At 45.2% G+C, this 23,844-nt stretch overlaps 1 long non-coding RNA gene across 1 annotated transcript; it reads left to right on the forward strand.

The window, feature by feature from the left end:
- The first annotated feature begins 14,290 nt into the window (after window positions 1–14,290).
- Window positions 14,291–14,994, forward strand: LOC138752428 (uncharacterized). Its single transcript, XR_011350631.1, has 2 exons — window positions 14,291–14,398; window positions 14,547–14,994. It is a non-coding gene; the product is annotated as an uncharacterized lncRNA (long non-coding RNA).
- The last annotated feature ends 8,850 nt before the right edge of the window (window positions 14,995–23,844 follow it).

The raw sequence follows: 23,844 nt of genomic DNA on the forward strand, positions 1-23,844 counted from the left end.
ACTTACCAAGGTAGGTAGTATCAGACGTGGAGCACATTGAAAAGTTAATCACGATAATCTGTATTGAAGTAAAAACACAAAATGCTGGAGAAGCTCAGCTTTTATGTAGAAAAGGTCAAAGATACATCACCAATGTTTCGGGCTCTTCATCAAGGTGTGAGAAAATGTTGGCAGGTGCCCGATCAAAGGGGAGGGGGAGGGGTGGCAAAGGACGAAATGATAGGTGGAGAAAGGAGGGAGAGGACACCAGTGATCAGGGGGAGGAGGGATGGCTGGGTGGGTAAGGGGGAAAGGAGGGGAGAACTGGAAGGACAGGAAAGGGGGGAAGGGGAAAGAAAAGGCGAGCAGGTTTAGTAGAAAGCAGAGAAGTCAATGCTAATGCCATGTGGCTGGAGGGTGCCCAGTCGAAAATTAAGGTGTTCCTCCAATCTGCTGGTGGTCTGGTTGGGAGAGTGCACAAGGCCATGGACAAACATGTGTCTCTGGGAGTGTGACTCAGAAATGAAACGGTTGGCTACTGGGAGATCGCTGTTGTTGCGGATGGAGTGGAGGAGCTGAGTGAAGTAATCTCTCAACCTGAAACTGGTCTCTCCGATGTAGAGAAGGCCACATGGGGAGTACCATTAAATCAGTCTTGCGGATATGCAAGTGAAGTGTTGCTTCTTGTGAAAGGCTTGTTTGGGGCCTATGGTGAGGAAGGAGGTGTGGGCGCAAGCGTTGCCCCTCCTGCGACCACATGGAAAGGTGCCGGGAGGAGCGATAGGTGGGGAAGAATCAGTGCTCGAGGGAATCAGAGGGACCTACAGAAGGCCGAGAGGGGACAATGAGGAAAAATGTGTTTGGAGGTGGGATCCTATAGTCAGTGCCGGAAATTCCAGCGGATAATGTGATGTGGAGGCAGAGGGGGTGGTAGTTGAAGATGAGGGGGATTCTATGTTTGTTGCATCTGGGGACAGAGGGGGCCAGGGTAGATGAGCGGGAGATAGAGGAGATGTGGGTGAGGGGCTAAGTCGGTGGTGGAGGAGAAGCCACGTTTGTGGAAGAAGGCGGACAGTTCAGAAGACCCGGACTGGAAGACCTCATCTCGGGAAGAGATGCGGCGGAGACAGAGAAATTGAGAGTATTGATGTGGGGCCAGTCTAAAATGGCGAGCCGCATTGCCACACTGTTGTGCTACATGACCCTCCTCCTCTTTTGCTCCGGGTCGCCGGCTTGCTGCGTAAAAGGATTCGCAGACCCGACTTTTCTTCTGTTCTGTGTGAATAGGCAAGTCGGCTTCCAGAGACGGGTCGTGCATACGGCAATAACGCGGCTTTTCAGTGTAAAAAGGGCTTTAGAGTGGGCGAGAGCCTGATCATTGCTCAGCGTGCCTTCAGCTATTGTCCCCAAGACAGACACACACCTCGCAATGGAATGCAGATTTTCTGTGTGTGGAGGAGGGTCTTTTGCTATGATTCAAGATTCAATTTACTGTCATAATCATAAAACCAGTGTTGAATTGCATGAAATTTCTTTTTGCCTGCTGCAAGGCAGATAGATTCACCACCAGCACTTCCACAGCCCCCGCTGCCACCCAGAGTCGAATCCAAAGCATTGGCAACCCAGATCTGAACCTCCAACATAGTTAGGAACCCTCGGCATCTCCTCGCATCCCAGTGCCCTGATACCCCTCCAGCCAGATCAAGCCCGTCTCCAGCTGCCTGCAGCCCGGCGCGAGTCCCCGTGACAGCGAGTCTGCGGCAGCCCGCACCCTCCCCAGGATACTCGTCTCGAGTCGCCAGCAGCCCTGCTGCATGCCCTGGTCCCTCAGCTGCAGAGTCTCCTCACTGGCCCACCCCCCAGCAGCAGGCAAAAGTAAACTTTTTTTACATTAAATTATTTACAGAAGAAAACAGTTCAAAATATTTTCGCATCCTTAGAGTCATTCCTGTGCATTTCCATCTCCGAACGTTGTTACATTTGCTCACGATTTAGCATCTTGTTGTTACTCCTGCCTCTGTTGTTTGAAGGGTTTCCTCTCGATCTCAGTCCCTCAATGACCGGTAATGGGAGGGCTCTACATTGCAGTACTTCCCCACAGTGCCCTCCCATTGGCTGCACCAAGCCTCAGTGCGCCCCTCAGCACATACCTCTACAGCCTGGAATGTGACTCTCTGATTTACAGGGTGTACCCGGGGACACACACAGAGGTGGGACATCCAGTGCTGCTGGAAGACCATCAGCTCAGTGTAAGACGTGCTTTGGCCTGCCCAAATCCTGTTGGTCTTCCAGCACACAGAGGTATTGGTGCGGGAATTCTGCCAACTGGCCTGTTCCAGGCTGAGGGTCGCACCGAGGCTTGGCGCAGCCAATATGAGGGGGCTGTGGGGAAGGACCACAGTCTAGCCCAGTGGTTCTCAACCTTTTTCTTTCCACTCACGTCCCACTTTAAGTAATCCCTGAGCCATTGGTGCTCTATGGTTAGTAAGGGTTTGCTCAAGGTGTGATGTGAGTGGGAAGGGAAGGTTGAGAATCACTGCTCTAGACCCAATTGTACTTAAATATTTTGCTTGAGAAAAATTGCAATTGGCCCATTTCCTTTGGAGATGGTGCACATAACAAGTCAATCAGGGACAATTAAAACAGTAGCTTTTAACCTTGTTTTCCCACTCATGTATCACGTTAAGCAATCCCTTACTAATCCCAGAGCACCGATGGCATACGGATTACTTAAGGTGGTAGGTGAGTTTGGCGGGCAGCAACCTCCTTTGAAGAAGACCGCAGAGCCCACCTCACTGACAAAAGGCAAAGGAGGAAAAACCCAACACCCAACCCCAACCAACCAATTTTCCCCTGCAACCGCTGCAACCGTGTCTGCCTGTCCCGCATCGGACTTGTCAGCCACAAACGAGCCTGTAGCTGACGTGGACATTTACCCCCTCCATAAATCTTCGTCCGCGAAGCCAAGCCAAAGAGGTGAGTTGAAAAGAAAAAGTTTGAAAACCACTGATCTAAAGTCCTTACATTATTGGACACTTAGAGGCTGAGACTGAAGGGAAGAGTAATGCCACAGTGGCGGCAAGGGTGCTAAATAAAGAGCGAATGTTGCAATGTACTGAGATGGAAATGTATGGATATGGCATTAAGGATGTGAAAAGACTTTGAACAGTTTTCTTTTGTAAATAATTTATCATGAATAAAGTTTATTTTTGGAAATGAAACCTATTTCATCTCAAAATAAATGGCAGAGGGACAAGCTCGTGGTTGCAGTGGAGATAGAGGGTAGTATTGACTCCCAATATTGGGAACAGCAAACCTCTCATCGCTTGGCCTGGTCCCTCCAGGTTTGAGAGTTTCCAACCCAGCCAGGGGAAATGGGTGGGGGGGTGGTCACTTTACAACTGAAGCACAGAATTGGCAGAGCTGATAGATCCGCTGCCCGGCTGTGCCAGAGATCCGAGTTCAATCCTGATCTTGGACGATGCATGACCATGCATTGTGTGGATGGCAGAGGGTCATGTGACCTCTCCAGCTGGAACCTAGTCAGAAGTCAATTCACCTGCCAATCAAGGGTTAGATCTGCCCACCTGTGAGGCTGACGTCCGATTGGTCCAGGCAGGTCATATGAATGACAACCCATGCATGGATCTTGCTCCCTCTTTCTCCTGGTGCCTCGAGGCCATCACTGAAGTCTAGTCTTCCAGCACCACCAGGCTGAGAAACAGCTTCTTCCCATGGGCAGTGAGAACACTGGACGACCAAAGGAACTGCTCACCCTAACCATCTGAGATGTTCATATTCTTGAAATAATACATATTTGTACATGTGAATACTTGTCCTGTATATGTATTGTTTGTCTGTACATGTGTTATGTCTGGTTGTGTGTCTGTGTGTTTTGCACCGAGGACCGGAGAATGCTGTTTCGTTGGGTTGTACTTGTGCAATCAGACGACAATAAACTTCACTTGATCTTGCTTGGAATAGACAAATTATTCAGAATGGACCTATTTTAATTTGATTTTTGTAATTTTTTAAATTTCAGGTTTTTGGTTTCACTTTCTTTCTAACTTCAAAGGACATTTAGCATTTATCTGTTCTGCCTCATTTAATATTTTATATACCTTGATGAGCTGACTCCGTTATTCATAAAAATCCTATCTGTTGCATTCCCTTTTGGATTGGATGTAAATCACTCCTGTTGTTCAATTCAAGCTCTTTATTGTCAAATGTTCACACAACCACTTTTTGTGCAGAAATTGAGTCAAGATGGTGAAGCAATAAATCAACCATGTGATTCAGATGGACAATTCCATTGTTTAGTCAGATAATGAGCAAAATATTTTCCTTCTATGGAACCTATAGGGTGCACATGCGTTTAGAGATTAAATATCCTATCAATACCTGTTGTGTGGATTGTGGAGGGTCATGTGACCTCTCCATCTGGGGCATGGTGGGAGTGCAGCTTGCGGAGGGTCACGAGACCTCTCCGTCTGGAACATGGTGGAGAGCAGCTTGCGGAGGGTCAGATGACCTTTCTGTCTGGAACCTAGTCAGAAGTCGCATCACCTGCCAATCGAGGTTAGGCTCCGCCCACCCATTCATGCATCCCTGACCATTGGCCCCTCAATCACCTAGTGATTACCTGGGCCGCGCCCTCCAGCTTACTGCACTATAAAGACCTCCACGTGCAGCAGCTCTTCCTCTTTGGCCCTGAGAGATGAACCCTGCTCCACTCCAGGTTGTGAACTGTGGACAATGCTGGAGGAGTCGTTGGTAAGGTGTTCTTGACACCTTCGAGGCTCTTGTTGTAGGTAGCATTGGAGCCGTGCCCACATTAGACAAGGAATGCCAAGAAGTGTATTGTAACCCTTAGTTGTTATAAGTACGTATGCAGTTGCTAGTATTGGAAGTGTTAAGTTCGATGTGACTGATTGTACTATGTTGTGTGTTCGAAAGTATAAGTGTGTGTTATTTCTGTTGCAATCCCCTTACGTGTGTCCAGACTCCTTGCTCTTTGAACCCACCGAACTTTCCCTTCCCGCACTACGCCTCAACATGAGATAAAGATCAATTAATCGCGCTGACATTTCCAAGGTAAAGCAGGAAGACTCTTTGTATTAAAAAAAAGTAGGGAAAAATTATGCCAGATTATTTGTTAATGGATTGACGGAAATTGTGTGGCGGAGATGTAAACGTGTTGTTTGTTCATCAAAATAGGGAAGACCAAGCAAAGTTCATCAGAGGGCACTCACCTTTGCTCAAGAAACAATCAGGTGCTTGAGGTCTATTGCTATAGCCTACCAGAGAAGATTTTTTAAAACATTAAATTTTTATTTACAGTATGGCACAGGTAGCAAACTACTTTGCCCAACGTTGTTACAGCGTCAGCTACCGGGGTTCGAATCTTGCGCTGTCTGTAAGGAGTTTGTACCTTCTCCCCGTGTCCGTGTGGGTTTCCTCAGAGTGTTCCAGTGACCCCACACCGTTCAAAACTGACCTGGGGCTGTAGGTCAACTGGGTGAAATTTTGCGGTACGGTGTTGTGGGCCGGAAGGGCATGTTTCTGTGCTGCGGCTCATTTAGCTTAGCGGTTAGCGAATCTGACGCTATCTGTAAGTTTGTATGATCTCCCCATGTCTGCGTGAGTTTCCTCCAGGGGATCCTGTTTCCTCCCACCCTTCAAAATGTAGGGGTGTTGTAGGTTAATTGGGTGCAATTGGGCGGTATGGGCTCATGGGCCAGAAGGGCCTGTTATCGTGCTGTAGGTCTAAATTTAAATTTTTTTATATCATCAAAAACTGTAGAATGCCCTTCCGGCCCATGAGATCCTGCCACCCATTACACCCCGAAGGATTTTGGAGGGTAGGAAGAAACCGGAGCCCCCCCGGGGTAAACCAACGCAGACATGGGGAAAACGTGCAAACTCCTTAGAGCCAGCGCCAGATTCGAACCAGGGTCACTGAAGCTGTAAAGGCTGACTACTAGGCAAACTGTGCCCCCCAAAAATATAGAGACCAATAATTAAAAACAAATATAATGATCCTATCAATCAATCTTGGTGGTAACATTGCCATAAGTGAGGGCGATAGATGCCATTCCTACCCTCTGTAATCTCCTGATGTGCTTGCCTTCAATGTCACTGCCTTCCTCCAAATCCTGCTCTCCTGTGTATCTAGAAATATTCTCACTCCGTCACCAGTGGCCATGTTGGAAGCTGCCAAGTTCGAAACGCTAGAATTTCCCTCCCTGAAGTCTTCTGTTTCTCTCTGCTCATTACATTCTAAGCTCATTACATTCTAAGCTCATTAACCAAGCTTATCTGACCTCATTTCTCCTCATTTGGGTCACTGTCAACTTTTGTTTGTTTTTTAAATCACCCCTGTGAAGCATCTCAAGACATTCCACTGTGCGATCTAGAACATAGAACATTCTAATATAGTACAGACCCTTTGGTCCATGATGCTGTTCCGACCTAGAGAATCCTGCTCAACAATCTAAATATTCCCAGCGTTACCCCTATTTTTCTTGCAACCCTGGGCCTGTCTAAGAATCTTTTCATTGTTCCAGCCTCCACCACCACCGCTGGCTACTCATTGCAGGCGCCCACTACTTTCTGTGTAAAAAAAACACCCCTGATGTTTCCCCTAAACCTTCCTCCCCTCACCTTATGCTGATGCTCTCTGGTGTTTGCTACTGTTGGCCTGGGATAAAGGTTCTAGATGCCCACTCTACCCATGCCTCTCATAATCGTCAAGACCAGTGGTTCTCAACCTTTTTGGCATAGGAGGCCAAAGGTGCTCTGTGGTTAGTAAAGATTACTTAAGGAGTTATGTGAGTGGAAAATAAAAAAGGCTGAGAACCCCTGGGTTAGTGAGTTAGTGAGAGCAGTTCCTTTGGTCATTCAGCATTCTCGCTGCCCGTGGGAAAAAGCCATTCCACCACCTGGCTCTGATACCCCTGTATCTCTTTCCCGACAGGAGCAGCTGAAAGATGCTGTGTGCAGGGTGGAAGGGGTCCTTAATGATTTTGCATATCCTCTTCAGACAATGATCCCGGTAGATCACGTCAGTGGTGGAAAGTATGGTGGTACACCTATGTAGCTGCCGATGGGTAGCTGGCCCATCCCCCACTGCTGACTCGCTCCTTGGTAATTCCTCCCCTTGATACCCTCCAATAAAGGTCGACCTCCCTCTCCTGTCCTCAGTCGAGCACATGGAATTGGGCCAGCTACAAGTCTAAAGTGTAATAAAGCCTATCGTTCCTCACTCCACGGCTTTGGAGTTATTGATAGACCCTTTCAGGAGGGTGACACCAGTCTTGAGGTTCTATGGATTGACCTCCGATCCATTTCTCTGCAGGAACTGTACCACACTGTGATGAATCCGGCTATGATGCTCTTGATAAAGCACTTGTAGAAGGTTGATATGAAGAAGGCCCTTCAGACCAAGGGCAGGCACATGGCCAATCTTTGGTGGGTCTCAACAATGTGGAGGCGGGCAGGTCAAATAAACCGAATACAGTTACCAGGTTGGGTGAAGGGCATTGGACAAGGTACAGAAGCATCCAAATCAGAAATTTCAGCCTGAGAAATAGCTTCTTCCTGGAGAAATCAACCTAAATATCTATATATTATCTTTATATACTGTGCATTGTGTGTGAGAGAGACGCTATTTCATCAGGTTCATATTTCAGATTTATTGATTCAGATTCAGATGTTTTATATGTACAATCAGATGATAATAAACTAACGACACCGTGAAGAAAGCCCGTCAGCACCTCTTCTTTCTCAGGAGTTTGCGGAGGTTCGGTATGACATCGGAAACCCTTGCAAACTTTAACAGATGTATGGTGGAAAGTGTACTGACGGGCTGCATCATGGTCTGGTATGGAGACACCAATGCACCTGAGTGTAAAGCTCTGCAAAAGGTAGTGGACACAACCCTGGACATCACAGGCAAAATCTTCCCCTCCATCCAGAACGAGGCTGTCGGAGAGCGGCAGTAATCATCAAGGATCCACGCCACCCAGCAAACACTCTGTTCTCGCTGCTGCCAATCGGAAAGCCCACGGTATCAGTGCCACAAGACTCACACCATCAGGTTCAGGAACTGCTGCTACCCCTCCACAGCCAGACTCCTCAACAACAAACTCAATCAGGGACTCATTTAAGGACTCTTACTTTTGCACGTCTTTGATATTTTATTTCTTTCTGCATTGCACAGTTTGTTTACATTTCTTTATTTGTTTACATGTGTGCGTATCTTCTTGAATACATTTTTTTGCACTACCAATAAGTGATAATTCTGCTTTTCCCCCAGGTAAAATTATCTCAGGGTTGTATGTGATGACGTGTGTACTCTGTCAATAAATCTGAATTTTGATCTTTGAATTTGAACTTGAGAATACAAGGTGTTCTTGTATGTCAAATACTGAATACTATCTTCTTAAGTATGCTAAGGCCTGAGCTTAACATCAGCATGTAGGCTATCTAACAGGAAACTGTAAATGGAATTGTGGCGGCCCGCTAACTACACCCCCAAAACGGCGGCCGCACTTCGGCAGGGAGGCCAGCTCCCAAGATGGCTCTGGGCCTTTTTCATCGAGGGGAGAAAGCCCATGCACGGAAAGACTCCTTTCTACGTTCTGAAGACGTCATTTCCGCTGAGAGCTTAGGCTGGGGTACCCAGATTCAAACTTTCTAGAGTACAACTCCAAAGGCGCCTGTCGTTATTGATTCAGCGCTGTCTGTTGCACATAGCTACTAAATCTTGGCTATGAGCACAAGAACAGGATAAAGTCATTAAATCCCAGCCTTTTTCCTCTAAATCCCCAAATCCACCCACCAGTGGTAAAGTTGAAGATGAGTTGGCATTAATTATTTTAACAGTAATGCACTGTCAATATAACTGTATTCTCTCTCATTAAAGCTGCTGACTGGGAACCAATTATTTGTGCTCTTAAAGCATGGAGGTGAATTTTCTGGCCTCTCTTTCATTGTTCCTTTTCTCCACCATTAGGCTTTGTCTGTGATTAAATGAATGAGCTATTTGCGTAGTGTTAAGACTCCATGAGGAGATAAGGAGATCCCTGCTGACTGTCCACGCTACCCTGCTGGGAATTGTTAAGCCTTAGTCAACCAACAGAGTGACGGCAGACACTGATGCTCAACAGTGTGGAATGCCCAACCTGGACGTTTCTTCTGAGAACAAAAATATATTCTTCCAGAAAAAATTCTGCAGCTGCCAAACAATGTTCCCTCTAATTTCTAGTAGCAAATTTGTGCACAAAACATTTTATGTTGTGCACATTTTTTTCCTGTGACCAAAGAATGTGGGCACTGAACGCTCGTGTAACTGTAAACTTGAAATGGATTCAAGATCATTTTGGCCCAGCCTGTCTCTTATGGCTAATAAAACTGTATTGGCATGTTTTAATATAATGCAAGTATGATTGCATTTAATAAGTATAGTTATTAATTACTGCATTATTTTTGGTAACTAACCTTTTGTGCCCACGTCCATTTCCTTTGCGCGCTGCTTGTAAAATGTGTGTGCATGCGCGTGCAGCTTAGAGGGGACAGTGCTGCCAAACGGACAATCTGCCATAAATTCTAGACTTACAGAGAACATAAATTACGGCCCAAATGAGAAGTCCATATAACCATATAACCATATAACCACTTACAGCACAGAACAGGCCAGTTCGGCCCTACTAGTCCATGCCGTAGGAAATCCCCACCCTCCTAGTCCCACTGACCAGCACCCGGTCCATACCCCTCTAGTCCCCTCCTATCCATGTAACGATCCAGTCTTTCCTTAAATGTAACCAAGGAGGGAATGAGGTTTAGAAAACAAAAAAGAACCTTCAACTTAGGAATTTAAAATAGCACGCTTCATTAGTCCTTAAGTTGAAAGAAGGGCAATTTTACTTTTTTGCAACCTGTTAAACAACTGGAGTTGATTACATGGGATGGAATATTCTGAATCACATGGAGAAACCTGTGCTAATCAGGGCCTTTTGGCACATGTTTCTTAAAGGTTGCCCTTAATGAACCAATGTTGCTGGATTCCCTGAAGGAAGAGTGGAGAGAGGATAAATAAAGGAGGGGAAATCAGAATCACAATTTATTGTCATGAATGTCATAAAATTCGATGTTTTGAGGCAGCATCACAGTGAAAACATTCATATTATAACCATCTTACAACATCACTATAAAAACAATTTAAAAAATAGTGCATGAAAAGTCAGGCAGTGTCTTTGGTTCATTGATTATTCACGAATCTGATGGCGGAGGGGAAGAAGGCTGACCTGGTGCCACTGAGTGCTCGTCTTCAGATTCTTCTACCTTTTTCCCGATGGTAGCAGAGTGAAGAGGGCATGGCCTGGGTGGTGGGGGTCTTTGAACACAGAGGCTGCATTTTTAAGACACCGCCTCATGTCGATGTCCTCGATGGAGTGAAGTCTGGTGCCTGTGATGTTGAGGCCGAGTTAACAACCCTCTGGAGCTCATTCTTGTCCTGAGAGTTGCCGCCTCCGTACCAGGTAGTGATGCCACCAGCCAGAATGCTCTCCATGGTGCACTTGTAGAAGTTTATGAGAGTCTTCAGTGACATACAGAATCTCCTCAGACACCTCACAAAGTATAGCCGCTGGCGAGCCCTCTTTGTGATTGCATCAACGTGGAGGCTCCAGGACAGATCCTCGGAGATGTTGACACCCAGGAATTTGAAGTTCTTGACCTTCTCCACTATTGTAGTTGCATGCATGGATTGGTAATGCAAGCGTTACACAGAAGAGACAGGGGTTGGTGGGTTGTATAGGTGTTGGGCAAAAGTATGTTAGAACATAGAACATTACAGCGCAGAACAGGCCCTTCACCCCTCGATGTTGTACCGACTATTATAAATCTACTCCATAATAATCTAATTTTTCTTCATACCAATAGCCCTCTATTTTTTTAACTCCATGTAGTGAAACACAAAAGTCTGCAGATGTTGCGATTAGTCAAAACACAGTAAATGCTGGAGGAACTCAGCTAGTCTTGCAGCGTCCATAGGAGGTAAATATATATTGCCAACAATGCTGAGACACCGTCGGAGAGCGGCAGCAATCATCAAGGATCCACGCCACCCAGCTGTTGCCGCCATCAGGAAAGAGGTGCAGGCGCCACAAGACTCACACTACCAGGTTCAGGAACAGCCATTACCCTTCCACCATCAGACTCCTCTATGACAAACTCTTACTTTTGCACGTTATTGTGTTTGTTTCCTCTCTATATTGCACAGTCGGTTTGTTTACATGTCTTTATTTGTTTACTTGAGTACAGTTTTTTTTGCACTACCAATAAGTGGTAATTCTGCCTCACCCACAGGGAGAAGAATCTCAGGGTTGTATATGTGATGCCGTGTATGTACTCTGACAATAAATCTGAAATCTGACAATAAAATGTGAAATCTGAATCTATGTATCTCGATTAAGTCGTCTCTCATCTTCCGTTGCTCCAAAGGGAAAAGCCCTAGTTTCTGAAAACACAAAAGACTGAAAGGAGATAAACAAGACCTTTACAATTATGAGGGGGCTTTAAATGTAGAACAAACTATTTTCATTCACAAGAAGACTGGAATCCAGGGAAGATTCAAGATAATAGAGAGGGAGATTAGGGTTTTTTAAATAAATATGTTGAAGGGAAATGCCTGAAAAGGTGGTGAAGATAGATTCAATAGTAACTTGCAAAGTAAATATTTGCAGCATGAATAGCATTCAAGCAAGAGCTAAGGACTAATTGGAGCTGTGATGTAATATTTTTAGATGTATTTGGGAGATAAATTGGTAAAATTAGAGTAGGTTATATACATGCACACACATTTTAAAACAGATCTTATTTGAAATACTGAAGAATTCATATTCAGTGACTTTACAGAAACTATGGAGAATGCTATGCACGTTTCACAAGTAGGCACTGATTGAAATGATGTCATGAAATGAATAGACTGGAGACAGGTCATCAGTGTTGAACATTTTTACAAGACTTTTGACCTTTCTGCAAAGTGCTCACTCAAAGGTCACTCCTGGGTTCTTGTTTACCTAAAAACAACAGATGGGAGCAGAAGTTGTTTGCTGGAGAAGGAGAGGGTTTTTGCAAGTGAGAGAGAGAGAGAGAGAGAGAGAGACTATGGGGTAACAGCTGAAACAAGTAAGAGTAGCTGGTTGGAACTGAAACAAAAGCTCCAGAGTGGCAGATGGCTGAAAGCGCTATCTGTCTGATGTTTATTTTGGAATAAGTGGAACAGAAAGGAACTGTGAACTGTATAAGACATTGGTGAGGCCATATTTGGAGTGCTGTGTGCAGTTTTGGTCACATAACTACGGGAAGATATCAATAAGATTGAAAGGGTGCAGAGAAGATTTACCAGGATGTTGCTGGGACTTCAGGAACTGGGTTACAGGAAAAGGTTAAGCAGGTTAGGACTTCATTCCTTGGAGTGCAATAGAATGAGGGCCAATTGCCAGCAGCGTAGTCAAATTTCTACTTCTGACTTCACTGTTTCGGAGAGAGTCAGAACTTCTTACTTTCTGATTCAGACTTTAATTTTTCAAAATAAGGTAATATAAGTCAAGAATAAAAGGCCCAGCCTATTGAATGCCGTGAATTTCCGCACATGAGCCTATAATCATAGCTCGCATCAATACCTTTACAAACCAATCAGCATTATTATACTGAAAATTCATATCGTTTGTTCTGACTCACCCTGAGACAGCGAAGATTCAGTAAGAGCAGCTGAGAGAAGTGACAATGTACAGATGTGAGTTCAGGATGATGCCATCCTGAGATCTGGTGATATCACGCGACATCTCCTCACTTGTCAGGAAGGCACAGCAGTGACTACACTTCCTGAGAAGCAGGCAAGGCTACCAGGGCACCAATACATCAACCTTCTACAGGAGCTCTATCGAGAGAGGGTCCTGGGCGGCTGCATCACAGCTTGGAACAGCTGCTGCAGAGAAGTGGATTGGAGGTCAATCCACTGGACCATAAGAGTGGCGGGGGGGGGATCAGTGGAATCTCCATCCCCCCTCCAATCAACGTGATCCAGCGGGATCGTTGTCTGAAGAGGGCGAGCAAAATCATTGAGGAACCCTTCCACTCTGCACACAGCATCTTTCAGCTACTCTCATCGGGGAAGAGATGCAGGAGTATCAGAGCCAGCACCACCAGGTTGGGAGAACAGCTTTTCCCTCAGGCAGTGAAAATGCTGAATGACCAAAGGAACTGCTCACACTAACCATCCGAGACCTTCGTATTCATGAAACAATATTTATTTATTTGTGTGTGTGTGTGTGTGTGTGTGTGTGTGTGTGTGTGTGTGTGTGTGTGTGTCTAGCTCTCCATCCCATAGGATGGTGATGGTTCCTTTCAGTCAGTTTGTGTGGTTTGATTTGATGATACCCCACTCCTCAGAAAGGAGCAGCATGTGTATAAATGGATTTAGATGGGGGAGGGGGTTGCACAGGTTCAGACCCACCCTCTTGACATCCCCTCACAGATCCAGCGGCATGGTGAGGTCTATGATGGCTGGGGAAAGTTCTATTGCAGTGAACGGCCAGACCAAGCTCTGAGCAAGGGATTCCCTTTCCACGCTTCATGGCACAAGTTTGTTAGGTGGCCATTGACCCTACAAGAGGGTTTGTCCGCTCTTTGAAAGGTCTTGTTTTCCATCCTGCAGGGTGTCTAGCCACCCTCCACGTGAGGCAAGCCTGGTGTGGGAGCTGCTTTAGTTGTCAGCCATCCACTTGTCCTGCATGTGTGTTATGTCTGGTTGAGTGTCTGAGTGTTTTGCACCAGGGACCGGAGAACGCTGTTTCATCAAGATGTACTTGTATAATTAAATGTCAATAAATTTGACTTGATATTAAATTTATATAGAAATGTATGGGTAGTAGTTTCTGGTGGAAGGATGTGGCTTATCCTCATTCATTTTTTTCTCAAAATCAAAGAGGTTTTGTCAAAGCTTTACAATCCCTTTGCGAAAAGTGCACAGAAACTGTATGGACATTTTTGCATGATTTGCAGGTTCAAGTAGATGGTTTTGTTAGGTATTTGTTAGGTATTTTGATGGGCATTGATGGGTTTTGATGGGTATTGATGGGTAATAATGGATATTGATATAGATGTGTTTTGACGGGTAATAATGGGTATTGATGGGTCATGATGGGAATTACCTTACATTGTGCATATATAAGCCAAGGATTGCTCATGTCCTTATTTCGCTTGGGGTGGTGGGGGATTGGGGGGTGGGGGCAGCACTGTTAGTATAGCGGTTAGCACATTACTGTATTGGTGCCCGGCAGCCTAGTTTGGATCCCGTGCTGTCTTTAAGGAGTTTGAATATTCTCCCCATGTCTGCATGAGTTTCCTCCAGGTGCTCCACCTTCTTCCCACCCTCCAAGAACATATATGGGGGTGGGGGGGGGTTTGTCGGTTAATTGGGTGTAATTGGGCGGCACAGGCTCATGGGCTGGAAAGGTCTGTAACCGTGCTGTACATCTAAATTTAAATTTAAATTACAGTCAATTCTCCAGGTGTGAATTCAACAAAAGGTGTGATGGTGACGGCTGATGCCCATGTAGCATGTGACCAGGAGTGGCCTCAGACAGCAAGAGGAAAGTAAAGCCCATTGATCTCCAGGGAAACACCCTCTGTCTGGATGTTAGACCTCGCTCCATAAAAGGCCGTTGGTGTCCATGGAAGTCGATCGACTCATACGAGGATTATAGATACCCAGGGGCAATGTCCTCATCACAATCTTCAGCTTTGATACCCTTGCATGTAAAGGGGTCAGAATGGTCCACAAGTGGACAAAGTCATGCCTGATGAGACAAGGCAATGGTTGGTGGAGCAGTTAGCGCAATGCCATTACAGCACCATAATCCCTCTTCCAGAACAAGCTTGGGTCTTGGGTCAGCAACATGAGACGTGCCTTCAGTTTATGGTAATAAAGGCCTATCAGTCAGAAAACGTCTAGTCTTTGGAGTTATTGATAGCGCAACACAGCCCATCAAGCCCATGCTATCATTCATACGAATATAATGCCCAGTCTAATTCTATGTGTTAGATTCTGCCATGTCTAATGCAGTATCAATACTCCTGCAAACAAGCAATGTGAACATCAATTATAGATGCAAGGAAGTGAGACCAATTCTAACATTACAGTAGAGCAATCACGTAGAAAGCTCATCATGAAGAGTTTGGGGAGATTCAGTATGTCATGGATTGATCTCCCAGCCTGCATCCAGTCACTCCAATGTAGAGGAGCCCACAATGGGATGCAGTAGGTGACCCCTGGAGATTCACAATGAAATGTTGCTTCACTTGGAAGGACTGTTTGGGGCCCCGAATGACAGTGCATTTCCACTTGAAAACTACTGCTCTAGAGCATAAGAGATTGAGGAGAGATCTTCTAGAGCAGTAGTTCTTTCCACTCACATACCACTTTAAGTATTCCCTATGCCATCAGGGCTCTGTGATTAATAAGGGATTGCTTAAGGTGGGGTGTGAGTGGGAAGAAAAAGTTTGAAAACCACTGTTTTAATTGTCCCTCATTGACTCGTTATGTGCACGGTTTCATAACTCCAAAGGAAATGGGCCAATGAGAATTTTTCTCAAGCAAAATATTTCGGTAACAATTGGGTCTAGAGCAGTGATTCTCAACCTTCCCTCCCACCCACATCCCACTTAAGCAATCCCTTACTAATCACAGAATACTAATGGCATAAGTGGTGTGTGAGTGGAAAGTAACAATTTGAAAGCCTCTGGCACTCTCCTCTCCTTTCCGTCAGTGAAACAAGAGTACGCTGCTGTCACAGCCATTGCAGTGGGCGCTTGGCCCCATCAAGTCCTCCTCAACTTTTGATTCACTCCAGTTCTGTTGATAGTTATACTGGAAAACTGTGTCATAAATCCTGTATAGTTTCCCTCAAGTAAAACACGAAAGTCTGCAGACGTCGTGGTTGAAGTAAAAACGTGACACTGGAGAAATTCAGCCGTGTCCTATAAAGATATATAACCGACATTTTGGGCTTGAGACCTTCATCAAGGTCTGAAAAAAAATGTCGGCAGGGGTCCGAACAAAATGGTGGGGAGGGAGGAGCAGGGGGAGGGATTCCTTTCCATTCACAGAGCCATCCCTCCCCAACCTCACCCCACCCCCCCCCCACCATCTGCTGCTGTGCCCTCCCTCCTTTATCAACCTGTTACCTCCTGCCTTTGTATCTGCGCTCCTCCTCCCACCCTCCACCACCGCTTTGTTCGGGCGCCTGCCTACATTTTGCTCAAACCTTGATGAAGGGATGGGGCCTGAAATGTTGGTTATGTATTTTTATCTTGGCTTTATTAAGTGCACTGTTTGGCCTGTTGAGTTTCTCCGGCATTTACTTTTATGGTCTCCCTCAGTCAGAAGACATGATACTCTGCACTTAGATGTGATTATAACATTGAACAGCACTGCCTCAGTCCAATTTACCTTTTTCCTAACCAAATTCCCGAGATGTAGAGTTCTTTGAGTATTTTCCAGGCAAATCTCATGGAATTCCAGTTGAGTTTTGGAAGGAATTTCCTGTGTGGACCTGTTTCTAGATTAGACAGTGGCTCTCAAGAATGACTGCTGTATTTTTGCTTGGCCAGGAGCCACGATTTTGCCTCACACCTTGCAAATTGCAGACGTCCAGCAAAGCACGCAGATAGTCACAAGGACAGCAAGGCACAGTGGTTGAATGGATAAGCGGGCCCACACTCATTAACAACCTTTGAAAGAGGATTGCATAAGTGTGTGACAGGGGCACCATTACATGAGGTCATTATAAGCGGGAACCGCATGGTCTCTTGAGCTGCCTCACCTCTAAGACCATAAGTTATAGGAGCAGAAGCAGGCCATTTGGCCCATAGAGTCTGTTCTGCCATTCCATCATGAGCTGATCCGTTCTCCTACTCAGCCCCACTCTCACATCTTTTCCCTAGAGTCTGATGATTCAATCTCTGCCTTAAATACCCCAAATGACCTGGCCTCCACAACCACCCATGGCAGCAAAGTCTGGCTAAAGAAATTCTTCCGCATCTCTGTTTTAAACGGGCGCCCTTCAATCCTGAAGTTGTGCCCTCTTGTCCTAGACTCCTCGACCATGGGAAACAACTTTGCCACATCTTCTATCTCCGGGCCTTTTCAAGATTGAAATGTTTCTATGATGTTCCCCACCCACCGCTCCCCCCACCCCACTTAATTCTCTTGAACTCCAAGGAGTCCAGTCCAAGGGCCATCAAAGATTCCTCATATGCTAATCCCTTCATTCCAGGAATTATCCTTGTGAATCTTCTCTGAACCCTCCCCAATGCCAGCACATCCTTTCTAAAATAAGGAGCCCCAAATTGTGCGCTATACTTCAAGTGAGGCCTCACCAGTGCCTTATAAAGCCTCAACATCACATCCTGAGATTAACTGCTTAATAAGATGATGACTCTACCGCTTCTTGCCCAAATCCATATAGATTACAAAAATCTATTGGCCTTAGGTTTGACTGTGCTCAACCACTGAGGCCCTTGGAGCTGGAAATTTCAGAGCTTCACCACCCTCGAAGTGAGGAAATTTCTCCTAAGTTCAGCCCTGTGGAGGGTCCAGGAGTGAAGCAGCAAGAAAGGCAAATGGGAGGGGGATGAATGGGAGAGCAGTCAAAGGGCCAACACGGATGCTACGGAAGGAGTGGTCTTCTGTGCTCAATAATTACGCCATTGTGGCTGTACACCAGGGATGCAGGCCCTTCATAGAACATTACAGCACGGAAACAGATCTGCCGAGTCCCACTGACTTGCACCCAGACCATATCCCTCCATACCCCTCTCATCCATTAACATCAATTTAAAAAAAATCTCAAAATGGAGCCTGCATTCAGCCAGCAGCTCGTTCCACACTCCCACCACTCTCTGCATGGAGAAATTTCCCCTCATGTTCCCTTTAATTTTTTCCCCTTTGACCCTTAACCCATGTCCTCTAGTTTTTTTTTAATCTCACCTAGTTCCTATCGTAGTGACATCATGGCACCTAAATTATAAATCATGGAATCGGGACTACGGGAGATCAAAACTCTCTCCACTCTTGAGACTGACTGTTAATTTTCTAAATTTAAATTTAGACATACAGCAGGGTTACAGGCCCTTCAGGCACAAGAGCCCATGCTGCCCAATTGCACCCAGTTTACCTACAATCCCCGTATGTTTTGGAGGATGGGAGGAAACTGGAACGCCCAGAGGCAATTGTACAAACTCCTTATAAACAGTGCTGGATTCGAACCCAGGCCACTGGCCCTGGAATAGCATTGAGCTAACTGCCCTTCTAACCATGCCACTCAATTTTGATCACCTAACTACAGGAAAGATATCCATAACATTGAAAGAGTGCAGAGAAGACTTACTAAAATGTTGCCAGGACTTGAGGAACTAAGTTACAGGAAAAGGTTAAACAGGTGAGGACTTTATTCCATGGACTGTAGAAGAATGAGGGGAGATTTGATAGGGGTATGCAAGATTATGAGGGGTATTGATAGAATGAATGTAAGTAGGCTTTCTTCCACTGAAGTTAGGTGAGATACAAAACAAAGGACATGGGTTAAGGGAACATTAGGGAGAACAGAGAGTGGTGGGGGTGTGGAGTGAGCTGCCAACTGAAGTGGTGAATGCGGGCTCAATTTCAACATTTAAGAAAATTTTGGACCGGTTCATGGATGGGAGGGGTACGGAAGGATCTGGACAGGGTGCAGGTTGGTGGGTCTATGCGGAAAAAATGGTTCGGAAGGGCCTGTTTCTGTGCTATAATGTTTGATGGTTCTACTTCCTTCTGTAATTCCCTGATACTTTTGGAATAAAGAAACTCATTAAATAGTGATTCAGAAAATATAAGTGGCCATATATGCGGAATTAAGCTTAGCATTAAGTATCTCTTGTGCAAATATGTTTTCAAGTGTCTTGGAATCCTTTCAAACCTCTGGATTAATCTTTTTAAACACATAATTGTTTTGGGGTAATACTGTTGTACAATTTGAGTAATTAAAAATTTTGGATTTGGTTACAAGAACTTTGATGGAGAATATCAATGATTCACCTCGGAATAAATCGGACCATAGATCTGTGATAGAAGTGCCAGCTCCTCATTTATAATGAAGCCACTGAAAAATCATGGTGAAGTGGGGGAATAAGTGGGGCTTTAGTTATGATAATGTTTGTGAATCTGGACGATAGCTCGTTGTTTGGTATCGTAAATACAAGCAAGGATTAGACTGCCTAAGTGCAGCTTGGTTGGTGCCCAAGAGAATGTGATTACAACTGCTTCCCAAAGTCCATTAAAAATACCCGGCTAAAGATTGCGTAAGCAAACACCATCGGAAATTATATTGGTTATCCCCATCAAGTTACCGTACATTTCAGTGTAGAAGTCAACCTTCAGATAAGTCAGGTCCCCATTTGCAGCCTCATTTTCATGGTTTTATCATATATCATATGTCAACCCCCCCCCTCCCCCCTCCCCGTGTTGTTGGGTGCTGCCTGAGGTTGGTTGTTATCATGGAGCCTCCAGCAAAACGACAAAAGTATAAAGCGGATTTTAAGTTAAAAGTGATATTATACTGGTATCATGAAAATTTTTTTTTTGTGTGTTTCACGGGTCAACTTATACACCGAATCTGCGTCGGGCGGTTTTCTGAGCTGTATTTAAGGTGCCTTTTTTGTATCTGGCGTACAAGTCAATCTCTTCCTCCCCAAAGTACTTTTTTAGGGTTTCAAGACTCAACTTATACACTGAAACATACGGTAAATGGCAACAGTTCAAAGTTCAGATTTTTCGTCAGCGTATGTTCAACCCCCCCCCCCCCCCCCCAAGATTCTTTTTTCCTAAGAACGCAACAGAATTTTTACTTAGAGGAAGTGCCAAAAACTGTTCTCAAGAAAAGATAGGTATACAATATAAACAAAGAAATAAATGTAAACAAACTGACTGTGCAATACAGAAAATAAAAATTTGATAATAAATAATGTGCAAAGTAAAAATCCTTAAATGGGTCTCTGATTGAGTTTGTTGTTGAGGAGTCTGATGGTGGATTTTTAATTGGTTACATTAATTACCACTGATGCAATACATTTTTTTGCTATTGGTTATCTCTTTTTTCCCCCTCTTTCAATTAACCTTAAATTGTTGGTGTGTTTTGCATAACAAGGATGTTCCTCATATCCAGAATATCGATCTGTGAAATGCTGGCCCAACTGCCTGTTTTGGGAATTCACATAATTTATACTGACTGTGCAAAACTGTTTGCGGACTTGCGGAATACTGTAACCCAGTGGACGTGTACTGTAACCCAATGATGAACTTGGTTATCAGATCAGATACTATTTATTGTCATGTAATAAAGCAAAAATGTAACATTGCATGAAATAGTCCAATAAAGCAGAAGTGTAATATTACACAAAATAGTCTAATAAAACAAAAATGTAGCATTACATGAAATAGTCTAATACAGCAGAAATGTAATATTACACAAATTGTCTTTAGTTAAAGGCAGACAAACCCCTTTCATGCCAAGCCTCCACCTGGAGGCCGGATATAAGCGTGGAGGGAAAACATAAACTTTACTAAAAGGCTGCTCCTCCATCACATTCATGTCGGGCGGCGCCTCATAGCACCCTCCAGAGTTGTTGGAGGCGGTGCCTTAGCTCCACCCGCTGAGTCGATGTCATTCACACATGCCAAGCTGTCGGACTTTTAAAAACCCCACTCCTGCATCTCAAGCTGACAACGTCGTCGCGACGCCATCAGGCCACTCCCCCCAACCAGCTGCTTGCAGCTGCATTACTTTCATGATGGGCTCTGCCGCTGACCCTCCGCCACCCGAGAGGGATTGTGGTCAGTGTCTTGGAGCCGGCCAGGGCATATTCATGGAAGTAAGTTTCCCAAGGTAAGGGCAGAGAATCTCCACCTTTACACTCGAGCTTTTTGACTGTGTGAAAGGGCCTAAAGATTCACTATTAGCATTGCCTGGCACCCCTTACAGTCAGAGAAAGAGACGGCAACAAGGAGGTGCCTGGAGTGGCCCTATGAGGGCTCGGAGTGATTCTCCAGTCCAGTCCAGCAGCACTGCACACCTGCCACCCCCAAGAGAGTATGAATCTAAAATTATTAAAATTTTAAATTTATTTTCAGTAAATTTATAGCTCAGTCACATAGTCACTCCATTATAAAGGCAGCACCATTCTCCACACAGGATGTATCCACAAGCTACAAATTCAGTGATCAAGCTGTTAAAACTGCAAATGCGGACTCAATTGCTTCAGCTCAGGACAATTGCAACCAATTAACAATTTGCTCTCAGACCATCTTAGCCAAAATATTGTTAAACTTCTCTGTGACTTTTGCTAACTCCAAATCTCCGCTCAGCTTCTTCAACAGATTCTCTACCCTGCGCCCAACGTTTTTAAAAAAGACAGAAGGTGCTCTGGCAAATCGTTTGTATATTTTTTTATCAGGGGGTGGCAAATGCCAGAGTGTGTTTTGATTGGTCTCTCCAGTGGCTTTCTGTTAACCCCCTTGATCTGCAAACTCTCAAAATTACCCAGATTTTTTTTTACACCAGATCTTCTGGTCAGAAGTCGTAATTGAAGTCTTTCAATAATGCCACTGTAGGCTGGAGCTGCTATTCCATGTTAGTTTGAGTTGGTTCCTGTGAGAAATTTGCAAATGTAACTAACATGGAATAGCAGCTCCCAGCCTACAGTAGCATTATTGAAAGACAGCAGACAAGTATTTGTCTGGCTGGGAAGTATTCCCTCTCTCCGCATGAGTGGTGTATGAGTTATGGGATTTACAAATCAGCCCTCATGTCCGAGGAGTTGAATGGTTAGAGCAAGGCTAACATATGGAGCGCATGGAAAGATAACTCTTTCCTCTGAGGGTAGGGGAGATTGGAACAAGGGGTCATAAGTTAAAGGTTAGGGGGAAAAACTTTAGGAGTAATATAAAAGGAAGCTTCTTCACTCAGAGAGTGGTGGCTGAGTGGAATGACCTGCTGGAAGAGGTAGTTGCGGCAGGGTCAATTCTGTCATTTAAGAGGAGGTTGGATGAGTACATGGATGTGAGGGGGTTGGAGGGTTATGGGCAGGGAGTGGGTAGGTGGAACTAGTGGAGTTTCACGTAAATTGGTGTGGACTAGAGGGGCCGATAAGGCCTGTTTCCGAACTGTAAATTGTTATAACACCAAAGCTCACCAACAGAATTTGTTCTTTCTTATTTTTGCCTTTTATTGAAAGCAGAAAAGTTATGCTACTGGCAAACGGAAGACTCCAAGATGAATAATCAATGAATAAAATGAGAATTTGGACTCTTTTCTATAATGGGCCCAAATATGTCACCGGATCACAGCGTCTGCAGGCTTTCGTGTTTCACTCCGTTCAGTCGCTCCACGGTGAAAACTCTTCCAGGGATGCCTACCTAGGAGAAGTTCTCCTTCTTTCTGCCACTCCCAACCGCGGAGACCATGTGCTCTTCTCTGCCTTTTGTCTGTTGGTCTGTACTCCTCCCCTGCCATTTTGTTTATTCAGGCGCTTCCGGCTTTTTCTCATGCCTTGAGGAAGGACTCAGGCCTGAAATGTCAGAGTAATATATCTTTACCTCCTATGGATGCTGCAAGATCTACTGAACTCCTCCAGCATTTCGGTGTTTTTACTGGATTTTGGCATTTTTACTAGATCTAAAATTGCTCACAAATGCGGCCAGAGTTAAATTCAGACAGTTGACGAGAGTGACATTTTCCCACCTTTGTTGTAGTTCATTATCCCAGCCCGAACAGTCCTGTTGAATGGTCTACGTTAAAATAAGCCAGCCTCCTTGCACATCTCATTGGAAGGTATATTTACAATATAAAAAAATTGTTGGACTTTCTTCCAGATTCAAGATTCCTTTATTGTTAATAAAACATGAGTGATATTACACAAAATTTGCTTTAGTCTCCAGTAAGGCAGATAGATTTGTCGGACACCTCACTGTCAGAGTAATGGAAGCAAGAGAGTTCCCCCTCCCCTCAGAGTAACCGAGTACCTTTGGTCTCACCTCCAGCGCCCTCGAAGACTCTGCAGCCACACAGTCTCCAGTCCAAATCTGAGCTCAAGATCTGAAACTCCGACACGTTCAGGAAACCCAACCCCCCCCCCCCCCACCCAGCACCCTCTCACATCCAGGCTCCAATACCTGGCTCCCCTTCAGCCAGTCTCCAGCTGCCCGCAGCCTAGTTCGAGCCCTTTATGCTTAGTCACCAGCACCCGGCACACTGCAAAGCCTGTCGCTGGTCCACCACAGTAGGTCACCGTCCTGTGGGTCGCCTCCTCTGCTTCTCCTTCTCAAATGGCGGGAGGGGGGGGTGGTGGGGAGGGGGTTGGGGGGGGTTGGTCACCCTGTTTTCTGCTGCTCTGCACCAGAGTCTGCAACCCCTCGAGGTTGCGGTCATGCACAGTTGCCGCCATGTTTGGCTTAGACCTTATTCCAAAATATAACACAGATTTATATTGCAATTAGACCACTGTAGGTCATAGCTAAATGAAACAGAAGCTGGAAATTTAAATTTAAATTTAGACATACAGGACGTTACAGGCCATTTAGGCCCACGAGTCCGTGCCACCCAATTTATATCCAATTAACCTACAAATCCCCACGGTTACGTTTTGAATGGTGGTTGGAAACAGGAGCCCCCGGTGAAAACCCACGGGGAAAATGTGCGGATTCCTTACAGACAGCGCAGGATTTGAACCCAATTCCCGATCTCTGGCACTGTAAAGGCATTG

Source organism: Narcine bancroftii, chromosome 2 (genome assembly GCF_036971445.1).
Source record: "Narcine bancroftii isolate sNarBan1 chromosome 2, sNarBan1.hap1, whole genome shotgun sequence".
In the NCBI taxonomy this organism is placed as follows: Eukaryota; Metazoa; Chordata; class Chondrichthyes; order Torpediniformes; family Narcinidae; genus Narcine; species Narcine bancroftii.